The sequence below is a fragment of the Neoarius graeffei genome, chromosome 16, assembly GCF_027579695.1.
Source record: "Neoarius graeffei isolate fNeoGra1 chromosome 16, fNeoGra1.pri, whole genome shotgun sequence".
Lineage (NCBI taxonomy): Eukaryota > Metazoa > Chordata > Actinopteri > Siluriformes > Ariidae > Neoarius > Neoarius graeffei.
This window is the reverse complement of record NC_083584.1, coordinates 26,028,925-26,035,404: the sequence shown is the minus strand read 5'-3', so window position 1 is coordinate 26,035,404 and position 6,480 is coordinate 26,028,925.

The following is a 6,480-nucleotide window of genomic DNA, read 5'->3' as shown; positions in this document are numbered from 1 at the left end:
AAACGTGTAGAGAAAGTAACAGAAATAAATATATTTTTTCAGCGTAATATCGAATTTCGCCTTCATGAATTCGGCTTTCAATTTAGGTCCAATTAGAGAGAGACAGAGAGAGAGAGCCATTTTGCGGCAGCACCAAGAACGTGCCTCATAAAAGAAGGAACTCTTTCCTGAGACGCCTTTTCATGATTTGAAAACGCCGCCTGTGCGTCAAGTCACGCCACACCATCGATGTTACTGCTATTCAAGTCATGCAGACACATGTTGACATAAATGATCATGCTTGAGCAAATTGTGAGGCATTATCCTATTTTCAACAAGGTTTCGTTGCTGACAACGAGACTCCAATTCATTTTTCTCTTAAATACTTATAAACAATCGAAATGAACAGTGATGAAAATTTAGCATAGAATTTTCAAAATGTAGTGAACTAGCATCCATGCTAATAGCATTAGGACATGAGGGCATTACAACATTAACAATCTACTTAAAATCTAAGGTTAAGGTTCTTTTCATCCATATGCAGTTGGTACAGTACGCAGTTAAAACGAAACGTTTCTCCAGGACCATAGTTCTACATTAAACATCACAGGACTACAATCTGGGCGGCACGGTGGTGTAGTGGTTAGCGCTGTCGCCTCACAGCAAGAAGGTCCGGGTTTGAGCCCCGTGGCCGGCGAGGGCCTTTCTGTGCAGAGTTTGCATGTTCTCCCCGTGTCCGCGTGGGTTTCCTCTGGGTGCTCCGGTTTCTTCTACAGTCCAAAGACATGCAGGTTAGGTTAACTAGTGACTCTAAATTGACCGTAGGTGTGAATGTGAGTGTGAATGGTTGTCTGTGTCTATGTGTCAGCCCTGTGATGACCTGGCAACTTGTCCAGGGTGTACCCCGCCTTTCGCCCGTAGTCAGCTGGGATAGGCTCCAGCTTGCCTGCGACCCTGTAGAACAGGATAAAGTGGCTAGAGATAATGAGATGAGATGAGAATGAGGACTACAATCTACAACACACAAAGTGCAACGAGTGTAACACTGCAGACAATAAACGATACAACATAAAGTGCAGAGTTGAGTGCACATATTGAGGTAGTATGAAAAGGGAATAAATAAATGTAAACCTTGTGTGTGTGAGAGACATTGTAAACATTGTAAAGCAGTAGTGCATTATTGTCCACTGTGCAAAGATTGCAGTGTGAGTGGTGTGTTTTTAATTAATATTTTGAAATTAATAACTTGCTTTCATCTGTAATTTGGGTAACAGGGGTCTACATTCAAATTCACTTAGTGAGTCAATATCAGAACATTGAAAATAAATAAAAAAAAGGATGAAACTAATGTTCTTCTAGTGATCCTCAGGGAATTCAGATGATGTAACGTCCTGGTGAACATGTGACTTGTGAAATATTCCAAATATTTAATAGGATTGAACGTGTTAAGATAACAGGATTGAGTGAATTGATTGAGGATTGATTGTGGGACACTAAAATGTTCATTATTCATAACCTTTAATGGATGACTCATGGAGGTTTTAAGCATGGGATGAGAAATAGATTTACACATTAATGTGAAGTTAAGATTTTCAAGGTATTTATATGATTATATTTCAAGGTAAAGTGTAGTTACAGTGGGCTGGGACAGGCACAGTTGTTATTTTCTAATTACATATGTTTTATTCATATTTTAAGGACATTTACCAATGTCTTTTACCTGTAATTCGTATACATATTTGTCTATGTAATATCACCCATCCACACAGCAAAATCCCCAGTGTTGAATTAACACCCAGAGTGTTGATTTAACACCCTTCTGTGTTTATATATGTCCAATTGGACACAAATAAACTCTGAAAGTGTTCATTCAACACTGGGGAATTTGCTGTCCATCCATCCATCCATTATCTGTAGCCGCTTATCCTGTCCAACAGGGTCGCAGGCAAGCTGGAGCCTATCCCAGCTAACTGTGGGCGAGAGGCAAGGTACACCCTGGACAAATCGCCAGGTCATCTCAGGGCTGACACATAGACACAGACAACCATTCACACTCACATTCACACCTACGGTCAATTTAGAGACACCAATTAGCCTAACCTGCATGTCTTTGGACTGTAGAGGAAACCGGAGCGCCCGGAGGAAACCCAAGCAGACACGGGGAGAACATGCAAACTCCATACAGAAAGGCCCTCATTGGCCGCTGGGCTCGAACCCAGGACCTTCTTGCTATGAGGCGACGGTGCTCACCACTCCACCACCGTGCTGCCCCCCTATGTAATATCAGTGGGTCAGAAATGGTGCCCCACTTACGAAGTATTTAAGTATACCTTTCATGCAGTTACAATTTCTAGGCAAGCCATGACTGACAGTAGCTCACCTGTTGCTATGAACAATCTATCAGCTCCTCTTTAATCTTTCCACCACTAACCTGATATTTTTTGTCCGGGGTACCATCATATTAATCAATGATACTGACATGGTACTGGTATTTTAGTAGACGTGGTCTTGTTACAGGTGTATCAGGTATAGTGACATTACACAATGTTTTCTAGCATTATAGCACATTCCTGACATCCTACAGTTCACCACAATAGAATAACAAAAAACATGCTTTGGAGGAAGTGAGAAGAGAAAGAGAGGAAACTAGAAGAGGAAATAGGATAGTTGCTGTGAGAACGATAATGACTAATGAATTAAAGATGACAGCGGTGAGTAATTCAGCTCAATATTTTTTGGTAATTAAGCAACTATTATTAAAGGAATTAGTACACATTGTTAATAATTTAACTTTCTTGATGGACATCAGTAGCTGGACATTTAATGTACTTTGTAAGTTGTTGATAGTAATCTAAAACCTTTGCAAAAGTACTAAATCTAAATGCACGTGAAGTTATAATGATTTCAGAAGGTGATATTTTGAAGATAAGTGAATAGCACTTTCTGCACACTGAAAAAAGTAACCTATAGAATTTACCCAATAAATCTAAGGTAACAATTTGCATTGACTTGTTTGGGGTAGATTTAATTCCATATATTGAGTATAAAATAACTGAAATAAAAAGCTATGAAATACTTAAATAAATTGGGTAAAATTTACCTCACATTTATGTATCTATTCAACAGCTACTTTCTCACTGAAATTGGGTAAAATTATCTCTTGTTTGCTCGTAGGTAATACCTGATAATTACTAATCAAAGGTAATTAATATCACTCAGTAACCATTACTTATTCGGAGAAGGTAAGATGTACCCCCCAAAAAAGACTTTCAGATGGTTCATCATCTCAATGTTTTTAATCCATAAAATCATCAAAAAAAAAAAAAAAAACCCACACAGAATAAAGTGCAGTACAACAGCTTCACACAACATTTCAAGTAATGAACCTGTTTTATAACTCACTAACTAACAGCTTCAAATGTTGTTTCTGGACTGACCAAATCTGCAGTCCAGGTGCATTTATACAACAAATAACTGAACCGCCTTGTTTATATGCAGCAATGATGCACCAAATGATCAAAAAACACAAAATAAGGTGCAGTACAACAGCTTCACACAACATTTCAAGTAATGAACCTGTTTTATAACTCACTAAACTAACAGCCGGAGAGAGGAAGATGGCAGTCCGAGAGTTCCCTGTCCCGCTCACTCAAATGCGCGGTCTGATGCATGCGCCATTTGGAGCACAGGACTCACGGCTTTGGGGTATATTTTACCGTATTTTTCCATGTAACTGTTGTTACTGTTAAGGAATAGGTAGCATATGTATAGTTTACCCATTACTTTATAATCCATAAAGTAACATCATCCGTCAGCACAGTCATCCTTGGCTGACTGCAATAATCGAGTAAATTTTATCTGGTTTGCATAGATTATATTTACCACTCTCCAAAATCACTTCTTACAGTGCATGTAGCAAGCTTACAGCTTAATTTTTCTCCAAGTAATCATCCAAAGTGCCTAGTTTTCTTGCTTTTGATAGTACACTAACAGCATGCAGTATAGATGTGACATATTTATACTATAAAAATAAGTAAATATGGTTAATGTTAAGTTATGAAGTTACTAACTTCCTTTCTCGCCATAGAAACTTTGAACATCACAAAAAGAACAGGTCTCTTTTTCAAGTCCTAACACTGACAACTGTAAGTTTAATAAGGTATATACAATTTATATATTGATTTTGGATGGCATAACATGTGACAATGAACCAATGACTGGTAGCTTTTAAAATAGTGGAAGTACAGCTATAAACACACACACACACACACACACACACACACACACACACACAGAGCCATAGTATTAAAACCACTGGCAGGTGAATAACATTGATTATCTTATTACAATGGCACCCATCAAATATATATAAATAATTTAGTGTAAATATGCAGATAATTATAGAAAATCGTGCATGCTAATTGGTCAAGAAATTCGGACTATTTCTCGATAATCACCTCGAGCGACTCGGCAAAATAGCGGCCGAACACTTTGTCACCGTAAGTCAAGAAGAATTACAAATGATGGAAGAAAATGCTGTTCCTAAAAGTACTAAAGATTCTACGAAGTTTGGTCTAAAACTATTCAAAGGTAAGGTGGAGTCGGGATTTATTTTATCGATTTCAAAACAAAGTATTTTATGTGACTTGGCAAAGATAAGTGACAAGTCTGTGCTGCACCTTTATTACATTTGCATGCAGCTTTTGAAGTTTGAAATAAATCTTGTTCTTTTTTTAAATACGATTGTGGCAGTTTTCGTGTATGGGCGGAGCACAGAAGATGGCAGGACAGAGCTCAGGTTGATAACGGTTTTATTGTCACACTTTTCAGCGAACAATCTAATCCAACACACAGACAGCCACACACACAACCGGCGTCTGGTTCGGGGGAGAGCTCCTCTGCTCTCTGCTCTCCCTCTTTAAATAGGGCGCGGTCACTGGGAAGACACACACAAACACAGGTTAATTAACGTCAGGTGTAGTGATTCTGCCACTTACCTTCCCTGACTCCGCCCTCCTGTCACAGACCGGCGCTTGACCACGCCCCCGCTGCCACATACCCCCGCCGCCCGACTCAGGCCGGGCGGCTGTCTGGCCTGCAGCCGACTCCCCCCCCACCCCCCTTGACGGGAGAGGAAGTCCGCCACGACCATCTACGCCCCCGGCCTGTGGACTACCTTGAAATTAAAGGGTTGGAGTGCCAGATACCAACGGGTGATCCGTGCATTGGCATCCTTCATGCGGTGGAGCCACTGGAGGGGCGCGTGGTCTGAACAGAGGGTGAAAGGGCGCCCCAGTAGGTAGTATCTACCGGAGGGCGAGGACCGCCCACTTGATGGCCAGACACTCTTTCTCTATGGTGCTGTAGCGCCCCTCATGCACCGACAGCTTCCTGCTGATGTACAGGACGGGGCGGTCCTCCCCCTCTACCTCCTGGGACAAAACCGCCCCCAGCCCTCTGTCCGACGCATCGGTCCGCAACATAAAGGGGAGAGAAAAGTCAGGGGAGTGTAAAAGCGGCCCCCCACATAGTGCAGCCTTTACCTCAGAAAACGCCCGCTGGCATTGCTCCGTCCACTGGACCGGGTCTGGTGCCTCCTTTTTAGTGAGATCAGTCAGCGGGCTGGTGGCGTCCGAATAATTAGGTATAAACCTACGATAATAGCCAGCCAGCCCCAGGAACTGTCTCACCCCCTTTTTGGTCTTGGGCCTCGGGCAGGCCGCAATTGCTGTGGTCTTGTTAATTTCGGGACGCACCTGCCCGTTGCCCAAGTGGAAGCCCAGATACCGTACTTCCACCCGCCCAATCGCGCACTTCTTCGGGTTGGCTGTGAGACCCTCTCGCCTCAGCGACTTAAGGACGGCCCTTAGATGTTCGAGGTGCCTCGGCCAGTCATTACTATAGACGATGATGTCGTCGAGATAGGCGGCCGCATAGGTGGCGTGGGGGCGGAGGACCCTGTCCATCAGCCGCTGAAACGTAGCGGGCGCCCCAAACAGCCCAAACGGAAGTGTGACGAATTGGTGTAAACCAAACGGTGTGGAAAAGGCCGTTTTTTCTCGGGATAGTGGAGTCAAGGGGATCTGCCAATATCCCTTCGTCAAATCCAGTGTCGAATAAAACCGAGCAGTGCCGAGTCGATCGATCAACTCATCAATACGAGGCATTGGGTACGCGTCAAATTTAGACACCACGTTGACTTTTCTATAGTCCACACAGAACCGGACCGACCCGTCGGTCTTGGGTACCAAGACCACCGGGCTGCTCCAGTCACTGTGGGACTCCTCGACGATGCCCATTTCGAGCATGGTCTCAAGTTCTTCCCGAACTACCTTTTTTTTGTGTTCGGATAGCCTGTAAGGGCAGCTACGCACTACCACCCCCGGGGGCGTCTCTATGTGGTGCTCTATGAGGTTAGTGCGACTGGGCAGGGGTGAGAACACATCCGAAAACTCGGTCTGCAACTGGGTGACCTCCGTGAATTGGGTCGGGGAGAGGTGG